The following is a 23,100-nucleotide window of genomic DNA, read 5'->3' as shown; positions in this document are numbered from 1 at the left end:
AAATGATGGACGGAGCATTGATAATACAAGCACTCACCCCCAGTCAACTGATCTGGGTTTAATCCATCACCAATCTTTAGCCCACTCTGCCACCCCCAGTTCAGACATGGCCATATGCAAATCAGTCTGACCCTGTGCCTCATGGGAACAGTCCAGCCCGAACTGCCAAGCCATGCCTTCCCTGGACCGGAAACAACCTTCCCAGGACCGGTTTCTGGCATTGCAGCCGTCTTCAGCCCGGCTTGCTTGAATCCAGTGGCAAAGTGAGCAAGGGACTCACGTCTGAGCATACCCTGCCACACTTATGGCGGCCAAAAGCGGTACAAAAGGGGGTGGTGATGGACGGAGCATCTGAATCAATCAAACACTCACACCCAGTCAAAAGATCTGGGTTTAATCCATCACCATTCTTTAGCCCACTCTGCCACCCGAGTTCAGACATGGCTATATGCAAATCAGTCTGACCCTGTGCCTCATGGGAACAGTCCAGCCCGAACTGCCAAGCCATGTCTTCCCTGGACCGGAAACAAGCTTCCGAGGACCGGTTTCTGGCATTCCAGCCGTCTTCAGCCCGGCTTGCTTGAATCCAGTGGCAAAGTGAGCAAGGGACTCACGTCTGAGCATACCCTGCCACACTTATGGCGGCCAAAAGCGGTACAAAAGGGGGTGGTGATGGACGGAGCATCTGAATCAATCAAACACTCACACCCAGTCAAAATCTCTGGGTTTAATCCATCACCGTTCTTTAGCCCACTCTGCCATCCAAGTTCAGACATGGCTATATGCAAATCAGTCTGACCCTGTGCTTCATGGGAACAGTCCAGCCCGAACTGCCAAGCCATGTCTTCCCTGGACCGGAAACAAGCTTCCGAGGACCGGTTTCTGGCATTCCAGCGTCTTCAGCAAGGCTTGCTTGAATCCAGTGGCAAAGTGAGCAAGGGACTCACGTCTGAGCATACCCTGCCACACTTATGGCAGCCAAAAGCGTTACAAAAGGGGGTGGTGATGAATGGAGCATCTGAATCAATCAAACACTCACACCCAGTCAAAAGATCTGGGTTTAATCCATCACCGTTGTTTAGCCCACTATGCCTCCCCAGTTCAGACATGGCTATATGCAAATCAGTCTGACCCTGTGCCTCATGGGAACAGTCCAGCCCGAACTGCCAAGCCATGTCTTCCCTGGACCGGAAACAAGCTTCCGAGGACCGGTTTCTGGCATTCCAGACGTCTTCAGCCGGCTTGCTTGAATCCAGTGGCAAAGTGAGCAAGGGACTCACGTCTGAGCATACCCTGCCACACTTATGGCGGCCAAAAGCGGTACAAAAGGGGGTGGTGATGGACGGAGCATCTGATTCAATCACACCCAGTCAGAAGATCTGGGTTTAATCCATCACCGTTCTTTAGCCCACTCTGCCACCCCAGTTCAGACATGGCTATATGCAAATCAGTCTGACCCTGTGCCTTATGGGAACAGTCCAGCCCGAACTGCCAAGCCATGTCTTCCCTGGACCGGAAACAAGCTTCCGAGGACCGGTTTCTGGCATTCCAGCTGTCTTCAGCCCGGCTTGCTTGAATCCAGTGGCAAAGTGAGCAAGGGACTCACGTCTGAGCATACCCTGCCAACTTATGGCAAACAAAGCAAAACCAAAGGAAATGATGGACGGAGCATTGATAATACAAGCACTCACCCCCAGTCAACTGATCTGGGTTTAATCCATCACCAATCTTTAGCCCACTCTGCCACCCCCAGTTCAGACATGGCCATATGCAAATCAGTCTGACCCTGTGCCTCATGGGAACAGTCCAGCCCGAACTGCCATGCCATGCCTTCCCTGGACCGGAAACAATCTTCCCAGGACCGGTTTCTGGCATTGCAGCCGTCTTCAGCCGGTCTTGCTTCAATCCAGTGGCAAAGTGAGCAAGGGACTCACGTCTGAGCATACCCTGCCAACTTATGGCAAACAAAGCAAAACCAAAGGAAATGATGGACGGAGCTTTGACAATACAAGCACTCACCCCCAGTCAACTGATCTGGGTTTAATCCATCACCAATCTTTAGCCCACTCTGCCACCCCAGTTCAGACATGGCCTTATGCAAATCAGTCTGACCCTGTGCCTCATGGGAACAGTCCAGCCCGAACTGCCAAGCCATGCCTTCCCTGGACCGGAAACAACCTTACCAGGACCGGTTTCTGGCATTGCAGCCGTCTTCAGCCGGGCTTGCTTGAATCCAGTGGCAAAGTGAGCAAGGGACTCACGTCTGAGCATACCCTGCCAACTTATGGTGAACAAAGCAAAACCAAAGGAAATGATGGACGGAGCGTTGACAATACAAGCACTCACCCCCAGTCAACTGATCTGGGTTTAATCCATCACCAATCTTTAGCCCACTCTGCCACCCCCAGTTCAGACATGGCCATATGCAAATCAGTCTGACCCTGTGCCTCATGGGAACAGTCCAGCCCGAACTGCCAAGCCATGCCTTCCCTGGTCCGGAAACAACCTTCCCAGGACCGGTTTCTGGCATTGCAGCCGTCTTCAGCCGGGCTTGCTTGAATCCAGTGGCAAAGTGAGCAAGGGACTCACGTCTGAGCATACCCTGCCAACTTATGGTGAACAAAGCAAAACCAAAGGAAATGATGTACGGAGCGTTGACAATACAAGCACTCACCCCCAGTCAATTGATCTGGGTTTAATCCATCACCAATCTTTAGCTCTCTCTGCCACCCCAGTTCAGACATGGCCATATGAAAATCAGTCTGACCCTGTGCCTCATGGGAACAGTCCAGCCCGAACTGCCAAGCCATGCCTTACCTGGACCGGAAACAAGCTTCCCAGGACCGGTTTCTGGCATTGCAGCTCCCCCTCATCACCATGAAGCAAATATACACCTCTGCCAATCTAAAAAAGTAACTGGAGTATTGTCATCCTATCTCATCACCTCTAAGAGACCCAGCCCCTTTCCTACCCAATATATAAAAAACCAGGGGATCGGACACCCTTCTAAACCTCCATTAGTATGTACCTCTTTCTCCCAATATGTAAAAACCCATACCTGGCACCCTGCCACCCTTCCCCACTGCCCTCTGCCGTTGCCTTCCACCCTTCTAGCTATTACCATGTTTGCAAGTGTCCTTTAGAAATCAGAGCTTTGTTACCGAGCAACGTTAAGTGCAACCACAAATCTGCTGCCAGTGCTGGCAGGGAAGGTTTCATGTAGTAATTGGGTTCCATCCATTTAGCTTATCAGGATTTTTTGCAATTGATTACATATTTTTTACTTTTTACCGTGAGTGTCACTAATGGTAAATTCACAGTAATTGGATTAATAACAGCATGTTCTTCTTCTTTTTTAAGCCTATCATTAAATCGTTGTTAGATCTTGTTAGTAAAGTCACACGGTGACCTCTGAACTTACCCCGTATTTTTGTTCACAGAATTTCCCCAGATGAAGGCTATCTTGCCGAAATGCATTGGGATTTCTAAACACGGTTAAATATCATAATGATAATGATGAATGTCATGAATTCAAAGAACCGAGTAAAGTTAACTCGTTCGATTCAACAATAAAATTGAAAACTGAAAGTTGAAACTCTCAAAGACTACATATTCTCATTTTATTGTATATGAAACAAGGAAACCTTAACACAAGGACTTCACACCCAGTGCCGAGGGGACATTCCCCACGGTTTTAGGGGATGCTTCCAATATGACTTTCAGAAAGACTGCATTTCTCTGCATTTACTGCCCTGTGTGCCTGACATCCTGTCTCTAATACACATCTGGGATAGGTGATAGGACTGCTGTGCTGCTTAAATGACTCATCTGCAGGGGCGGCTCCTCCACATGGATACTGGAGCATCACCCCACTGCTTTGTCACAGTGCGAGAAGCAGAAACGTAAAATGGTATTACGTTTCTGCGTCTCACACTGCGAGAAAGTTGGGGCAGGTGGGTGGGCAGGTCAGGGAGGAGTGGCTAGCCCAATGTCTTAGCACTCTTCATTTTCTCCATGTAGGCTGCTGCGCAATCTGCATGGAAAAAAATAGCCTCCCCATTGACGCCTATAAGGACGGCGTCCTAGCCAATCTCAACACTGCCATCCCAGCGTTGTGGTTGGCTTAGGGGAGGAAAGGGAGGCTGCCTGCTTCTGCTTCGTGTGAACACTGAGCAGGAGACGTAAGGCGGAGGCTGGGACAGGAGGTGACAGTACGTTTTTAAAAATGTATTTTCTTTAAATTAAATTACCCCCCCACCCGCACGACCACCCACTCCCCACTCGCAAGCCATGCCGGCAGTGACTGCTCATCTTTGAACTGCAGACTTTGAAGGCCTGCTTTTCTCTTATGTTGTCCTGCTACCTGCTGCTCATTGTTTCTGCTGAAGGAAAGCTGTAATCCAAGTGATGTCCAAGGGCTTGTTGGTTAGCCTCCTGTTGTTTCAGGCTCAGGGAAATCAAAGTCTCTATCTATGCTCGTGTGCCTGGTTCACTGGAAGTGGCCTAGATACTCGCAACATGGATCTGAATAGAGCCCCTCTCTGTGGGGCCGATTCCGATTCGGGTCGGAAGCCCTTCCGACCGAATTGGTACGTGTCGGTTTGATTCCTTTCTGAACGAGCCATTCTGATGGGCTCGGTCTGAAAGGAATCCGACTCGGATTTCCGGATGGCCTACGATGGGCTCATAGAGCCCGTCTGCCATCTGGAAATCCTCCAGTACTCCCCGGTCACCTCTTTATGACCGAGGGAGTACTATGGCAGTTTTTCACTGCGTTTTCGTGCCGGTGTGTCGGCACAAAAAGGCAGTCGGAAACTTTCTCTGGGGGCCCCCAGCAGGGCCCCCATGGGTGTGAGGCTGCCGAATGGCGGCCTGGTTCACCTATGATGCCCCTCCCTTGATCCCGGCACATGGTGGCAGGCACCTTGGGGTGCCGGCCACAGGGTGCAGGGATCAACTGGATGAACCCCTGCATTTCACATTGCAAGCATGCTTTCCGGTCGGCATGCGTGCTTGCATTGTGAACCATACGAATGCGACCGAACAGGGTTTGTCACATTGTACTAGCAGGGCCGTAACCGACCACAGCAGGTCGGCCGGTTACGGCTACTGACCGATGTCGGACGGACTTGAGTTCATCTGACATCAGAATCGGCCCCTGTATGTAAGAGAACCAGCACATTGACCTCATGCAGGAGTAAAATGGTGCATCGCATCTGAACCAACGCTTTGCCTACAGAGATTGATGCATCTGACAGCTTATCACCACTGCTACAGCTTGGTGAGATCGGTGCATTCTCTTGACTGTGTGGCAGAATACAGCACATCACGAGATGCCTTTCGTGTCCAGCACCCATCTTTGGAATTGACACTTCGCCTTCACTGAGTGGAGAAGATTGACGCATCTTGTTGATTACGAACTATAAAAGGTACTATGTTCACCAGGGCCTGCACCGCTCCTGTAGCTATCCTATGCTTTCATGAATTTGGCCCCAATTTTGACTTTGCCCTGGTGAAGCATGACCTAAAATAGCCTTTTAGCAATACTTGCTTCTAAGTGCTTTATTGCAGTTATCCTTTTAAAATTCTATGTTTCAACTTCTATACATTGGATGTTTGTCATTTTGGGCTTGTTTTGTTTATAATATAATAAACTATTTTTATAAACTTGTGTGGAGTCCTTCTGTTGTGTATTCATTGTGTTATTGTGTGTGACTGTGTGCTAGTGCCTCTTTAGATAAGCCTCACTGCTCTGTGCCCAGCTACTAGAGGGTAAGCACAGGCTATCTTTTAGTGTGCATCTAGCTTGGGAAACATAATTTGCAACGCATACCATTACAATGCATACCATTAAAATGTATAGTACCCCTACACTATCCAACACGTACCCTACTGTTGCATCCCCTAGAGTTAGAATAGTCATTTTATCCCTTTAGTATCCAATACTGACGTGAAATGCTATGTAACGGTATGCGTTGTAATGGTGGTATGCGTTGTAAAGGTATAATGCGATGTATTGGAATGCGTTGGAAAGGAAGTTTCTAAAAATGAGATGTAGTGTCATGCGATGTAATGGAGTGCATTGTAAAGGATGTTACGATGTAAAAACTGTGTGGTAAAGGCTTGCATTGTAAATGTATGCGTTGTAACATCATACATCCATCTAGCTTATCCTGACTAGGATTGTGGCTTCTGCTTGGGCAGGGTACATACCTTAGCCAACCGGAAACCCAATTTCTAACACCCCCTGAGGACCAGTTGAGGGAAGAAACAGCTGGGAGAACTTGGATAGCTCCTCTGGGACCTTTATGGAAAGGACCTGGACACAACTGACCTCCCCGGGTAACCATTCAAGAGGCTCTGCTGCCTGGGCAGTATGGCAAGGAGGTTGGTCTGCTGGCTAGTTACAAAGTTGCTGCACAAGATGCCCCCTATTGGCAGGATAGGAGAAATCTGACACAGATAGCCTGAAATGTGCTCCTTTAGCTACCAGAACTACTGGTGATGCTCACAGTGGCTAGGCCTGGTCACCAGGAGCAGAACAAGGCACAAATAAAAAAAATTGGCCCAATGGAACCCAAGATACGACTGATGGACGTTTTGGCCTTTTGACTGTTTGAAGCTTTACACTTTTAAGAAATATACCCGGTTGGCCCATGGCCCGGAGTCAGAGTAGAAAAAACTATTTTTTTTGGAGAAGCTAGCGTGCATGGGACCCCTCCTTTGATTTCAAATTTCCCCTGCGTTTCATGATTTCCCTAAGGGCCAGTACAAATAAAGACTGATTGCCATCTCAGTAGTTACTAGGTTTGAGTGCTCCATCCCCAGGCCCCAATGTGAGGAAAGATAGGGTGAGTGCTGCTGCACTTTTTCCTCATGGCTGTGTGGCATTCCCACTCCACATGGTCATGTGTGCTAGGAGAGGGGAGAGTAATGTAGAATCTGCACCTTGCCCGCATGGAGAAGGCAGGGAGAATGAATTGCTCCTGCACCTGCAACCAATAAATATATATATTTATATACATTAGGTAATAGAACATTAATTTTGACATTTTTTTAAGCCTTTTGTTGTTTTATTTTAAGTACAGTGGTTTGGTTAATGCAAAGTTATATTTATTTGCTTCTCAAATTATAATTGTCAAGGTTGGATTTTTTTTAAAACGATGTTTCTTTTTTTGCAGTTTACTGATTTGCACTGTTGCTGTTTCCTATAATGGGGAACTATATCATTAGAGAGATTTTAAATACAATGTTTGGATTAAGTTTAAAATGTGACTGTTGGTCATATTTAGTTATTAATTTAATGTATGTTTTTTTGTAGTTGGATTTTTTTTTGGAGTGTTATTTTTCTTTTCTACCAGCAGAACCTGGTGGGTTTTCTACAGTCCGAACCTGGTTTTCTTAAAGTGTTGGCAGTTTGGTGAAAATTAGTGGTCATTATGGTGTCCCTTTTATAGTAGGTATTTAACTAGTAAAGTGTTGTTTTATTATTGGTTACTTTGTTTTAAGTTTAATATCATGAGTTGTATATATATAGTTTTTTTCAGAAAACACAGCTTAAAGTATGGATAGCAGAAAAAAATGTCAGTTAAAATGTTATATTTTAAACTCTAAAAACCACCAGCTATAGTTCACCCAAGGAAAGGTAACTCACATCCCACCATGTACAGCGTTATCATCAATGATGTAGATTGAGATGTTATCAGTGTTGGCAACAATTATGTGATAGAACATGTCATGAGTGATGTAATATGTGAAGTTATAATCAGTGAATAGGGAGGGAGCTACTCATAGTTCCTTGAGGTAAAAATAACTGATGCATTTCAGTGGTTTTAGAGATTAAAATGTAACTTTTAACCTGATATTTTCACCTAACTATAACATAATTTTAACCACATTGCACACCTAATTTCCTATGGGTGGCCAACTCCTCATTGCTGGTGAAACCCCAATGGTCCCACTACAAACCATGGACACCCACCCAAAGTTTTGTGTCCAACAGTAAATTTGTGATAATTTCAAAGTCTTTTTGCAGTCCTCCTGTGAATTTCTTCACAGAGTGCCACACGAGTACCATGTGTCATTGGGTCCTAAAAAGGCAACTGCAACATTCCTCATCATGTTGTGGCCAGCCAATCACAGCCCCTGGTTTCACAGGACAGGTCTCGTTCCTGCTGATCTAGCCAATCAGTATGCCTCATTTGCCGTTAAGTACTCAATGTTCCCTCAGTACTCCCTTGGTATTCCCTCTGTAGTACAGCAAGTCTACAGCAACACAAAAGTTTTTTTCCCTACTTTGACTGATTTTCTATGTTTTTTAAAATGTTTCTTTTGGAACAATGGAACTGAGTCCATATGTTTGAAAATGCCGGCCATTAGTTGTAGCCAGCCAATCATAGCCCTCAGAGTGAATCAATGGATCCAGCCTATCAGTATGCTTCATGTACCATTTATTACCTCAGTACTCCCTCTGGAGTACCGCTTCACTAGATATCTATACATTTAACAGCTTAGTTTCTCTAAAATTACTGAAATGATTTACGCCAAATCTCAATAAGCATTGTTTCTTGGTAAATATCTAACTTTCAGCCAAATTTGGTGTGATTCTATTTAGCTGTTTAGGTTGTGATGTTGTCTAAATTTCCTAAAAGAAATTGCATGGGGAAAATGTGTTTAGGGACCAATCACTCATTTTTAGCCACTGCTTGATGAATCACTTGAAAACTTTCCAGGTAGGAGATGAGGTGGCGAAAGCAAATTAGAAAATCAAATACACAAACACACATACAGATATATATAAGGGAATTGAAACATGGTGCTGAAAGACTTCCATACTTTGCATTTAATCTCCGTTGCCCATGAAGAAGTGATTGACACGAAACACGTCGTCAATGCAGACATTTTCTGTGATGCAAAGTTTTTCTCCTCATTGTGCGCTCCATTAAATGAATGTTGGCACTTACCTGACGAGGGGTCTCTCTACAGCAGGCACTTTTCTTTGTGGTTGATTTAAGCAGCATGCCTGAGCCACAGAGAGAACCCCAGTGCTGGATTATGACGCTCTTGGAGCGGCGCCATACGCCACTGTTTGTGAAAGGTCAGGAGCCTGTTTCTTAAAGAAAATCAGAGCCAGTGGGGACTTGAGCTTTTGCACCACCACCCACTGGGGTTTTATTTTTGAGCATATCAGCAAGAAAACGGCAACTCACTGTAGTTGGATAGCGGCACTACCACTACCATCATGCCACAGGGTGGCCACACCCATTGAGGCGGAGTGTGTGAATTGAAAAATGGTGCAGAAAGACTGCCGTACTTTGCATTCAATCTCCATTGCCCATGAAGAAGTGATTGACATGAAACGCGTCAGCAGTGCGGACAACATTTTCTGTGATGCAAGGCTTTTCTCCTCATTGTGCGCTCCATTAAATGAATGTTGGCAATAGACTTACCTGGCGTGGGGTCTCTCTAAAGCAGGCACTTCTCTTTGTGACTGATTTAAGCGGCTTGCCTGAGCCACGGAGAGAATCCCAGCACTGGTTTCCGGCACTCCTGGAGCGCGGCCATACGACGCTGTTCGTGAAGGGTCAGGAGACTGTTTCTTGGAGAAAATCAGAGCCAGTGGGGACTTGAGCTTTTGCACCACCAACCACTGGGGTTTTATTTTTGAGCATACCAGCAAGGAAACAGCAACTCACTGTAGTTAGATTGCGGCACTACCATCATGCCACAGGGTGGCCATGCCCACGGAGGCAGAGTGTCTAAATTGAAAATGGTACCTAAAGACTGCCGTACTTTGCATTCAATCTCCATTGTCATGAAGAAGTGATTGACACGAAAAACGTCGGCAGTGCGGACAACAATTTCTGTGATGCAAAGCTATTCTCCTCATTGTGCGCTCCATTAAATGAATGTTGGCAATAGACTTACTTAGCGTGGGGTCTCTCTACAGCAGGCACTTTTCTTTGTGGTTGATATAGTCCCCTTGAATTCTGAGGGTCCATGTGGGTCAACCAGACCACCAGGTACCTCCAGTAAGCGCCAAGGAGCTGTGTTGCAGAGAGGTGGTCCAAGGCCACGCCCCCTTTTTACACCACTTTGCAACGCAGCTCTGTGCCGATAACTGGAGATAGCTGGTGGGCAAGTTGGCCCCCAGGGACCCTCAGGACTGAAGGGGACTTAATTCCCCAATTTACAATGCACCAGGGGGTGCGTTTGCACAGTGGTGCAGAGAGATGGTGTGGCCTAATGTGCCAAGTGTGCAAGCGCGCCCTGTGGCGCGTTTTAAGTTGGGGGATTAAGTCCTCTTGAATCCGCAGGGTCCCTGGGGGCCAACTAGCTAACCAGGTACCTCCAGTATGCACCAGGGATCTGCGTTGCAGAGAGGTTTTCAGAGGCCAAGCCCCTTTTTACACCTCTCTGCAATGCAGCTCTATGGAGCTTACTGGGGGTACTTGGTGGACTAGTTGGCTCCCAGGGACCATCAGGACTCATGGGGAATTAATCCCCCAACTTAAAACGTGCCAGGTCGCGCATTTGCACAGTGGTGAAGGGAGGGGGCGGGACCTGACATAGCAAGTTTGCCAACACACCCCCTGGCACATTGTAAGTTGGGGGATTAAGTCCCCTTCAATCCTTAGGGTCCCTGGGGGTGAACTAGCCGACGAGGTACCTCCAGTCTGCGCCAGGAAGCTGCTGCAGAGAGGTGTTGAGAGGCCAAGCCCTTTTTTATTCCTCTCTGCAATGCAGCTCTGTGGCACTTACTGGAGGAAGCTGGTGGGCTGGTTGGCCCACAGGAACCCTCAGGACTCAAGGGTACTTAACTCCCAATTTACAATGCGCTAGTGGGTGCGTTTGCAAAGTGGTGCAGGGAGAGTGCGTGGCCTGATGTGACAAGTGTGCAAACGCACCCTGTGGCGCGCTTTAAGTTGGGGGATTAAGTCCCCTTGAATCCTGAGGGTCCCTGGGGGCCAACTAGACCACCAGGTACCTCCAGTAAGTGCCAGGGAGCTACGTTGCAGAGAGGTGGTCCTTTTTACACAACTCTGCAACCCAGCTCTGTGGTGCTTACTGGAGGTAGCTGGTGGGCTAGTTGGCCCCCAGGGACCCTCAGGACTCAAGGGGATTTAATCTCCCAATTTACAACACACCAGGGGGTGCATTTGCGCAGTGGTGAAGGGAAGGGGCATGGCCTGATGTGACAAGTGTGTAAACGCGCCCTATGGAGCGTTTTAAATTGGGGGATTAAGTCCCCTTGAATCCTGAGGGTCCCCGGGGGCCAACTAGCCCACCAGGTACCTACAGTATGCGGCAGTGAGCTGCGTTGCTGTGAGGTGTTCAGAGGCCACGCCCAAAAAGGAGAGAGAAGAGTCTCCTCCCTGCCAATACTGTGCATGTTTCTAAGCCAATCCAGACTGCTGCTCTCCTGTTATAGCAGCGCCTGTATAGTCTGGAGCAGACAGCCTCTATGCTCATTCCTGAGCCCAGGGGCTGCAGCTAGGAGTCACCGCCAGCTCCAGTTAGTGGAGGTGGAGAGACTCAGAGCTGTATCCTATGCGCATGTTGGGCTGGCAGGAGAGAGGCAGCCATCCAATCCGACATGCGCACTTTGTCCCAACTCTGACGGAGTCAGTCTAAGTGTCAGTTATACTGTAAGCCTCAATCCCTTAGGCTCACACTGGCTTCTGCAGGAGTCAGGACCCGCCCTCAGGGATACTGGAAGGGGCCCGGGCCACGGTGGCAGAATTACACTGTCAACTTGACTCACATTTAATTTGAAGGCCGGGGAGCAAAATATAAGTGGGGCGTTAGACCTGGCACCATTGGCGTGGGTCTCCCCTGCATTTTTTGCCTTTGCCTCCACTGTTTTTCCTGTGTGTTGGGCTTCATTTTGCTGGACTAGATGCTTTGGGCACTTTACCACTGCTGTTCAGTGCCAAAGCTCCCTTTGTAAATTACGGTCATGAATTGGTGTTTCCATGATTGGCTATTTGATTTACTTGTCAGTCCCTGGTACAGGGCACTGTGCGTTCCCAGGGCCTGTAAATTAATTGCTGCTAGTGGGCTTGCAGCAGTGATTGCGCCACCCACGGAAGCAGCCTGTAAAATATAAATCTGGCCTACCATTGCAGAGCCTGTGTGCAGTCCGGGACAGCCATGTCGACTTGGCAAGTGCACACACTTGCTAGTGCCTAAACTTTTCCTTTTCTACCTGTTAGTCACCCGTAAGGTAGGCCCAATGTACTCCTGTGGGCAGGGTGCATTGAATGTAAAAAGTAGGACATGCCCTGATGTGTGTGCATGCCCTGAGATTGAAATACTGCCAATTTATTTTTCTCTATTGCAAGGATACCTGTTCCCATAGGACAGCATGGGGAGTTTGTTTATAACATCTTATAAGCATAACTACCCCTGGCAACACGGTATTACAAAAAAGTAATTAGTATGCCTGAACTCAGAATGTTAAAATGCATCTATTGGTGAGGGTGATTTTCACATTGACTAACTATCCAGTGTGCCTCTGCTAGTTTTGTGTATTGCATGTCTGGGTTTTGAATGACAGGGGCTGTAGAGGGGCAGTGGCTTCCGAGGGCTTGATGAATCAGGGCTGAGCTGAATGGACCTGGGCTGCATTTACAGTAGGAGGAGGAGATTTCCTTTCACTTGAATGGGCTTTGTCTACCTTCAACAATGCTGTCTCCACCTCCTGCCAGGTAGCTGCACCAGTGAAGACAGAGCTGGTTTTGGCTGGGTACAGACACTCTCTGACTTCATCGAACAAAGTATTTGTGTGTATAAAAAGAGGGGCCCAGACCCCAGACTTTTAGATCACTTCTGGGAAATCAAGTGGAACCTTTGCCAAGGAGAAGAGTCGGAGAAGCTGACGAGGAATGCTGCCCCTGTGCTGCTTGATGTCTGGGGTTGGCCTGCGGTGGCTACTTGCTGCCAAGGAAAGGAGAAACGGACTTTGCTGCTTGCTTTGTCCCCCTGCTTGAAAAAAAGATCTCCAACGGCTTGAACCAAGCTTGCGCCCTGTTCTAGAGGTCTCAGGAACAGCAAAGACCTCACTGGTCTGACTGTCTCCATCAATGCGCTGCTGCTTGCACCGAATCGTGATGACATCATCCACCGCAATGCTTTGTTTCACAACGCGACCGCGATGTTTGCCCTGCCCGACTTGCACAGACGTGTTGGTCGCAATCAGAAACGTACTGTGTCGGAGTCCATTTCCATCAATGAGCTGCTGCTTGCACCGAGTCCTGTGGATACCACAGTCCATAACTCTTCGCTACATGCTGCAAGGACATCACCGACTCCATCGCTTCTCGACCCGAACCTCAACCGGCTCAGTCAACGCACCCTGATCTGCCAGCACTGAGGCAAGCCTCGTCTCACCCTTCAATGCAAGCCATGGTCTCACCGACTCCTTCAATGAGCCTCTGGCTGCACCGAATCGCGAGGACATCGTCCGCCAAAATACTCTGTTTCACAATACGACCGCGACATTTGCCCTGACCGACTTGCACCGACATGTTGGTCGCAATCAGTATCAAATCGTATTTAGTATTTTATGTGGGATTTTCTTTTCGTATTTGGTTTTGTTGATTTAGATAAAGATGTCTTGTGCCATTTGTAGTGTTTTCACTGTACTACCGTATGTGTTCACAAATGCTTTACACACTGCCTCTAAGATATGCCTGACTGCTCGTGCCAAACTACCAAGTGGGTGAGCAGGGGTTATTTTAGGAATCCATCCACCTTACCCTGACTAGAAGCACAGGTCCCTATTTGGACAAAGGTGCCTACCACTGCCAACTAGAGACCCCCCTTTCTAACATTGGTGGTCAGCAGGGGGTGGATCCTGGGATTGCATCCGTGATTGGTGTACACTACTAGCATAGTGCAGACAATTACTTGACCACATACTTTTGCCGAACTTTTTCCTTAGATAGTTTTTTCTGCAAAGTAAAGAACTGCCAATTTTGTTATCATAACCAAGCCAGCACCCATTGCATCCATTGATATCGAATTTGGGGAAGATAGGGTGGAAACCTACACTGTGTCTCAACTGAGAGCCATCTGCAAGAAATGTAAAGTCTCTATGAAAAGCCTCACCAGGAAATATGAATATCAAAAGACGCTGAGGGCCTAGTTGAAATCCAGAAATGCCAGTAGTCAGTATGTGGACCCTCTTGTGGAGGCAGAGAATGTGGATAAGCAACAAAAGGGGCAATTGAATCTTCCAGGAGTGAGGGTACCTTCCGTGGATGGCAGCAGTGTTTCTCAAAGAGGTCTGGCTGCAGAGGAGTTGGAGGCCAGAGAGAGAGAGAGAAAGGGTGCATGAGAGGGAGCTTGCTAAGCTCAGGCTGGGGAAGAGGGTGACATAGAAAATAAGAAGTTGGAGTTGGAAAAGCAGAAATCGGCCATGGAGAAAAAGAGGATGCTTTTGGAGCATGAGAGAGGTTTGATGGAGTTGGATCTGAAAGCAAGAGCCTAGATATCACTCCACATGGTGGCAGTGCACCATCAGTGACTGGAGAAGGAAAAGTATACATCCCCAAGGAGGTTTTCAAGGATTTCACTAAGCATGAGGACATTGGTCATGGTTCAAGGCCTATAAGGTAGCAATGAGATCCCACAGAGTCCTTGAGAGGGATTAGGGAGCAGGGTTGTGGAGCTGCTTTGTCAGTGAAGGAAGGGAAACCTTGCTAAACGTGCCCACTGAGGATCAGATGTCCTGTGCCTCAATGAAGGATGCTTTGATAGCCAGGTATGGGTTGACCCCAGAGCTGTACAGACATAAGCTTAGGAACTGTAAGAAGCTGGATTCAAGTGCATGGGTGGAGTATATATCCTACTTTTGAGAGCATTGGTTGGTTGCAGGGGTGCACTCTTCAGATAATTGTTTTCCAGAGCTACACCTGCACTTGATTGACAGTAATCTGACTGAACCCAGAAATAGTGCTATGGAGGCAGACTACTCGGTCAGCAACATGGTCCACAAGGGTCATGTGGGAGACTCCACCAAAGGTGGGCTGGGTCACCAGCAGATGAGCGGGGGACAAGGGTAAACAGAAGGAGTTCCAAAAAGGGTCCCAAAGTAATCCCCAAGGGAACCAAGGTAAGAGTGAGAAAAAGCCATGAATCCAGACAGGTAAGCCTGTTCATAGGGGTTCCAACGCATGTTTTAGTTGTGGTTAGGTGGGCCACTTCCAGGGGGGTCCTAGGTGTCCCAACAAGGTCACCACCACACCCACTGGTGCACCGCCCCAGCAAATGGCTAGTGTAGCCTTGGGGGAAGAGTTGTGTGCCCCAGAGGGGTGGGGTCCCAAAGAGATGTCTCTGGTCTCCTTAGGAGACAGTGAGATGGTCCCAAGACCTTATCTACCTGATAACACTGAAAAGGACAGGCAGTGGGTGACCATCAATGGCCATAGTGTGGAGGCGCTGATAGACACTGGAGCCAGTGTGACACCTGTCAGTTGTCGGCTGGTGTCTGAAGATAAGGTGGTCCCCAACGCATTCTTCCCAGTAGTTGCTGCTGACAATTCAGAGTAACTCTGCAAAGTGGCACAGGTTCCCTTTGAGTGTGGGGTTCTCAGGTACCTTGAAAGTAGCTGTGAGGCCAGTCATGCCTGTTGACTGTCTGCTAAGCAATGATTTGGAGAGCTCCCCTTGGGCAAAGGTCGAGCGGAGGTCTCATTTAGAGATGTTGGGTCTGCCTGAGTCGGCGTGTGTAACCAATCATTCAATGGCAGCCGGCAAGGGCATTCAAGAGGACCTGGAGCCTGAAAGAGTGGACCAGGGGCTTGCCAGAAAGAGAAGAGGCAGGGGGCATGGGTAACCAACCCCCAAAGTTCCCATGGTCCTGGAGGAGGCGTACCTGAGGGGGATGACCTGGAGCCTACAGGGGAACAAGTGGTTGAATTGGGGGACCTGCCTGAGCTGACCCATTGGCAGACAGAAGGAGGCCCCTCCATGGAGGAATTCTACCAGGAACAGCAGAACTGCCCTTCTCTTGTTGGTTTGCTGCAACAGGCTGTGAACCAGGCAGCAGGTGATCAGTCTGGATCACATTGCATATACTGGGAGAATGATCTCCTGTATAGCGAGCCTACGGTTGCTGAGCCTGGGTCAGCGGATGTGCTGGTGGTACCCCAGCGCCTCAGAGCCTTCCTACTGGGTCTGGCTTATGATTAGGGCTCCCGGTTTTCCGTTTTTATGGATTTTTACATATAAATACAGACGGAAATCTATATTTCCTTTGTCTGTATTTATATTTTAAAACGGCAAAACACTAGCAAATGTTGCCGCGTTGCATGCAGTTTCCTTCCCACGCCACTGGAAATTCATTTAAATTCCTTCCAATCAGGGTCTTTTACCACCCTCATGTGGACCTATTGACTCAGGGTCTTTCAGTGTCGTTCCCCTGTATGCCTCGGCAGCACCAGGGGATCGTATCCTCCGTCCTTGTGGGTGGGTAATGAACTGGGGGGGGGGGCGGGAATGGGGTCGGACCGACTCGAGAACCATTATTCTGTCCCTGTGGAATGCAGTGCATTTCCCTTAGGTGTTCGACCTTCAGTGATCTCTCTACACTCATGCAAAGCCTCCCTGCTGCTTTAAACGTGCTGGGCTGGCTGCCCCCCTGCTGCGTCGTGAGGGATGAGGGGATTTGTTTTGAGGCTCTCACCAGGAGCGGGGAGTTTCAAAGCACTGGCTGGCTTGCCCTGACGCCTCCAGACAGCCTCGAATCAGATCACAGCATGGGTCCCTAACAGGCTGTAAAGGGCCCATGGGCTGCGGGCCTGTCTGAGGCTGCCCAGCAACTCCCACTGGCAGCAGTACACACTCTGGTGCTGCCCAGTTCCAAGGACCAACCGACTATTCTTCATGCCTCGGGCAAAGTCGAATGCCAGCAGGTCCTGCTGCTCTCCGCGGTTCCAATCTGATACAGACGCCAAGCCTTTGGGAGGGCACCTGGGGCAAGACAAGAACTTTGAAAGGCTTGTCACTCATTTTACTGGACCCTAATTTGCAAGCACTTGGACACTCATTGTAGGTCATGCAAACTTGCCAGGCAAGTGGCAAGAGTGGGAGGAAGTGTAAAGCTCCTCTCCAACCTTTCCCTGTGTAAGTCACCCCCTTTTAGAGGGTGGGTATTGACATTGTGGGGCCTTCGGATCCCAAGACAACTATTGGCAACAAGTTCATCCTGGTCTTAGTGGACCATGCCACCTGTTACCCGGAAGTCATCCCTCTCCGTACTGTGACGGCCCGTGGTGGGTCGTGCATTGATGGGGATTTTCTACTGTGTGGGGTTCCCCAGAGAGATGGTGTCTGACAGTAGTACCAACTTCATATTGAAGTATATGAAGTCCCTTTGGCAGGAGTGTGGTGTAACCTACAAGTTTATCACTACTTACTACCCCCAAGATAATGGGCTGGTTGAGAGATTCAAACGGACCCTGAAGGGCATGATTATGCGTCTTGGTTAGACCATGAGGTGTAAGTGGGATGTCCTCTTGCCATGTACTTTATTTGCTTACAGGGAGGTGCTGCAAAAGTCGTTAGGGTTTAGTCCCCTTGAACTCTTGTATGAGCACCCTGTGAGAGGACCTCTGAGTCTGGTGAAAGAAGGCTAGGATAAAGCTCGCTCCCAGTAAACCTCCCCAGGGTGTATACAGCTACATGCTGGCCTTCAAAAACCAGACTACGTGCTTAAGGGAACTCACTCAGGCGAACTTAGAAGCCAGCCAGGAGGAGATGAAACGTTGTTATGACCAGAATGCCACTCTGATCGAGTTTAAGCCTGGATAGAAAGTTTGGGTCATGGCCCCAGTGGAGCCTTGTGCACCGCACCCCATCCCCAGAGCTGATGAGCTCATAGATGGGTTAGGAGCTGCCCGGTACCTCAGCACATTTGACTTAATGTCTGGGTACTGGCAGATTGCCTTAATAGATTGGGCAAAGGAGAGGTCAGCGTTCTCCACACGGGAGGGGCACTACCAATTCCGGGTGATGCCCTTTGGGTTGAAAAATGCCCCTGCCACCTTACAAAGGTTGGTGAACCAGGTGTTGGCTGGGCTGGAGGATTTCAGTGCCACCTACCTGGATGACATTGCAGTGTTCAGCGCCACTTGGGAGAAACACCTTCACCACCGCTGGGAAGTGTTGAAGGCTCTGCAGAGGTCAGGCCTCATGATCAAGGTGAGTAAGTGCAGATCTGGCAGGGTGTCTGTGGTGTACTTGGGACACCAGATGTGGAGCGGCCAGGTGGCGCCCCTACAGCTCAAGATTGATACCATTCAAGAGTACTGTATGTTGGATTTTTTTTTCTTCGTATTTGGTCTTGTTGGTTTTGGTAAAGATTTACTATTTTTCTAAACTGGTGAGGTGTCCATTTGTAATGTTTTTACTGTATTACTGTATATGGTCACAAATGCTTTATGCACTGCCTCTAAGATAAGCCTGACTGCTCATGCCAAGCTACCAAGGGGGTAATCAGGGGTTATTTTGGGAGTTCAACACCCTTACCCTGACTAGAAGCAAGGGTCCCTATTTGGACAAAGGTACCTAACTCTGCCAACTAGAGACCCCCATTTCTAACATGGGGCAATGACCCAATACCCTAATGGAGGCACTGCCACTGTCTTTATACTCTGTTATTAGTTCAGTGAGCTGGGCTTTAATCTCATTAGTCTGTGGGAGCCTTGTACATTTTGCCAACTTAACCAACCTTTTTTTTGTAGGCACCTGCATTCATCATCAAACCACAAATCTTTATTCTGCTTTTCAAGCATTGCTCTGTTTTCCTTATTATTATTTACATTTATATTAACCTTTACGTATGCTACTACCTGTTTAATTATGTCTATATACCAGCAGACACATTTTACAGGTAACTCCTCTTCACAAAGTTGTATTATACTGTTGTTGAAAATGTTTTAGCAGAGTTAAATGTTTCTCTTTTATCCTTGCTATATGATGCATTGGGTAATCCATTTCAACAGGGAGTGCTTGCTCTCTTTTTTGCTGTGTTCCCATACTTATCAGTAAACGTAAAGAACCATAGTTAATTTCTTCAATTTGTAATAGTTTGAATTGCTCCTCGTATTTAAAAGTCCTGGCATGCAGAAAGGCATATTCAATAGGACAATCCATTTGACACAAGGAAGTTTACCGATCATGTATCCCTTGATATAACAGAGCTTTTTGGGTATTTTGTGGGCCTGATGTTATATGCAGTCAACATTTCTTCCACCAATAAGTCAATCTGACATGGGCCTGATCTATGCTTAATATCCCCAAACAGTACAATCAGATGCTGTGAATACATCAAGCAAAGTCTAAGCAGGCCAGCCTTGAAATCTTTCATTTCAGCATCATAATCAAAGGAACCCCGAATGTAAATAGCTATTTATGACAATAATCGGGGACATTATTCACATTATACAAGTGGATGCCCCAGTCTGAAATCCAATCAACCCTGTACTAATTTCCCAAACCTTTGAGGCCACTTTAGTTGATATAAAAGTTTGAATGCTACCTGAGGAGCGTCCTGAGTAACTTTTAGTGCTCACTGCGGTACTTGCAGGAAACAGTCTGTCTGAGGAGGTTCTACACACTGCCACGTCTCCTGATAACACAATATCATAGAAGAATGAGTTATATGTGTGAAAGTATCTTGTTTCATAAAATTTTGAATATCATGGATTTTCCAGGCAATCATAGTAATTCTATGCATTATCAGCTAGATTCATCAAGCCGAAAACGGCTCGCAAAGGGCCAGATTCTGAGAATCTGGCCCTTTGCGAGTGCAAATTTTGCATTTGGGATTCATCTTCCCAAATGCAAAAATCGCTAATTGCGAAATCGCATATTTTGCGAGGAATTGCATTTAAGGAATCTCTATTTGAGATTCCTTAAATGCAATTCATTAAGCATTTTTAATTTGTGAATTCGCAATTTTTGGCCGCTATTTACCACGAATTGTAACTTCGTGGTAAATAGCGAAAACTTAGAAAAATGCACTTCAGTGCATTTTTCTAAGTTGCATGTTACACACACACATGTCCTTTGGACATGTGTGTGCGCAACACATGTGTACATTTGCTTTTCAGGGGTGCTACAGGGTGTCCTTTGGACACCCCTGCACCCTTGAAATCGCATCCTTGTTTGCGATTAGCAAATTGCTAATCGCAAATAAGGAATAACTCCCCCTTCATTCCTATGGGCCTTTAGGCCCATAGGAATGAATGGGGCCTTTAGGCCCATAGGATTGAATGGGGAGTTATTCCTTATTTGCGATTAGCAATTTGCTAATCGCAAATAAGGAAGCTGTAGGAATCGCAATATTTTTTGCAATTCCTACATGAATCCCGTTTTGCAAGTCCTTAATAGCGATTCCTTATGAATCGCTATCACAGACTCGCAAAACGGGACTTTGATGCATCTAGCTGCTAATCCCTTTCCAAGTCTACATCAATTAAGTCAGCCAAACCCTTCTCAGGTCCAAGATCAAGCAAGTTATAAACAAAAATATTTTGCCCCTCACTTCTGCTACTTTCTTAAGGTAATGTAATCCCCATTATACCTTCCCTTCCATTTGCTATATGTCTAGTACCATGTTATTGATCTTGGTATTGTAGCTCAATTTGATTCTACCATAGACCGGCATGACATTGTAGGAAGGTCTTTCGGGGGCATTCATTACTTTGAAGTTCTACTTGTGATGTACATTTTGTCCTTGATTTAACTATTCTCTTTCTGCTTTTAGTAGGGCATCAAGTAACAGCACAGAGAACAGTAAGATCTGTGTCACCTCTGTCCCTGATTTATTTTGCACAAAGCCCACTTGTTTTATATTATTAGAAGAAATTAAGCAGGGGCTTGGATACTTCGAGAATATCTGAAAGAGCATAGAGCTAGCAAAAGTCATTCAATTTCTTTGCTTTTTATTACTCTTACCTTTTGTGGTCGGGCTCTACAAACACACATAAGTTATTTGCATCCTTGCACCCTCATTTGTGCTTATCTCCTGTGTCATGATTCCCCTAGTGCTTGCTGGAGATTCCATATGTTTTAGCTGATTTTTTGTCACAACCGACAATCTTGCTTTCCCTTGCAAGTTGCTCTCAAAGGGATCTTGGGAGTCACCCCTTTTTTCAGTTTCGTTTCCTCGTATCCCTTCCCTCGAGGGGTTACGAGTTTCTTTACTGATGGTTGACCTACTCCCACGATGCTCTAAATCAACACCTCTTGTCCTTTACCTCACAGGGTCACACTGTTCTTTAATTTTTTTTGCTTTTTTTGTGCTGTTTCCCGAGCAAGGGGTATACTAGATGCCTCATTGCAGTGTGACCCTCTCTGCTTGCATTTTCCTTAAAGTTAACCTTTCTTTATGTTTTGTGGTTTTATACTTTTCCTTACACTTCCTTACCGGTCATTTCTTATTCACTCTTTTCCTCTCAACTCTTTATGCTCTCTTTCCGTGCCTCAACCTCCCTAGGATATTATTCCATATAATGAGTAACTTCCCTGCCTTTTGAATAGCATCGGGAATTTTGATATATAACAGATGGATGTGGTAGGACACAGGGGTTATACAAATGTTTGGGCGCAGGAGTCGTAAGTAGAGGTATAAGGCCTATGCAGGGTAAAACAATCTAGCAAGCCCATTGAGGGCGATATGATTTTCGAATAGATTTTTAGGAGAAAGTTGATGCCAACGAGAAAGATTTTAATTATATAATTGAAAGTATGCAGATACGATATGAAATTTGCAATATGTTGAAATCTTTTTTTATGTTATTGAATGATAAAATTTATTTTTGTATGAAGGTTAATACACGTTCCAAGAAGGTGCCAAAAAAAAACATTTCATTACAAGCAATGTAAACCCATAGTCAATCAACTATGTCAATGAATGCTGCTGCGATGACGTTCTGATTGAGATATAAAATTAAAGCATAACGTAATGCCAGCCGAAATTGTCAAAGGCAGCTAGTGCATAAACGCGACTGAGCATCTTGCAGGGGCAATAAAGATTTGACCTGTCCCTCTCGTGAGTGCTGGAATTTTTGGAAGCTGAGATATTAATATATGGCGACATCAAAATAAATATGTGATTTATAGCACTTACTCTGCGGTCCGTGACCTTGTGTGGCGGGGAGGAATCCTAAAGGCCAACAGAGAACATGATATATATATATATATATTCACTGAAAAAACCATAGGTTATAGACCATATATAGATAGGAATTAGCATTTACAAAACCTTGAAAATTCACTGAAAAAACCATAGGTTATAGACCATATATAGTTAGGAATTAGCATTTACAAAACCTTGAAAATTCACTGAAAAAACCATAGGTTATAGACCATATATCGTTAGGAATTAGCATTTAAAACCCCTTATTTTACTCACACAAAACCATTGAAATTCCATATATAGTTAGTTGCACTAACTATATATCGCGCACCCGCAATCCACTGCTGATCATGTCACATATTACATCATTCATGACATGGTCAGTGACATCACTGATGACATCACTGATGACATCTCAAATGACATCACGGATGACATCACTGATGACAACATCCAGTGGCTGTATGTTTCTGTAAAGTTAAAATGTGTCTTACATATTGAAGAATGAGTGGAAGTATAAGTGTCTGGACAAAGGATTTAGTAGGTGCATGACTGAATGTATGAGTGAGTGATTAAATGTGTCTCACTGAGTGCATGGGTTAGTGACTAAACTGTCTTAATTTGTGCATCATTATGTCTGTTGTTCTGTAAACTGCTGCATGTGTTGATCAGTAGCTATATGATTAACTATATGGGTTACTGATTGATTGTCCAAGTATTTGTATGGGAGACTGAGTGTGTGTGTGGCTGGCTGGGAGGTGTGTGACTCTGTGCAGATCAATGTGTACTTGTATCAATGATTGTATAAGAAGGTAAGTATGTGTTAGTATATGTTTGAAAATGTAAGGTGCTCTATGTTTAACTGTATAGACAAGAAAATGGAAGTGTCATTGATTCTTTACAGGACTGACTAGGTGTGTGAGTAACTCCATGGATGAGTGGCAGAGTGT

Source organism: Lissotriton helveticus, chromosome 4_1, assembly GCF_964261635.1.
Source record: "Lissotriton helveticus chromosome 4_1, aLisHel1.1, whole genome shotgun sequence".
Lineage (NCBI taxonomy): Eukaryota > Metazoa > Chordata > Amphibia > Caudata > Salamandridae > Lissotriton > Lissotriton helveticus.
Note: the sequence above shows the minus strand (reverse complement) of the source record.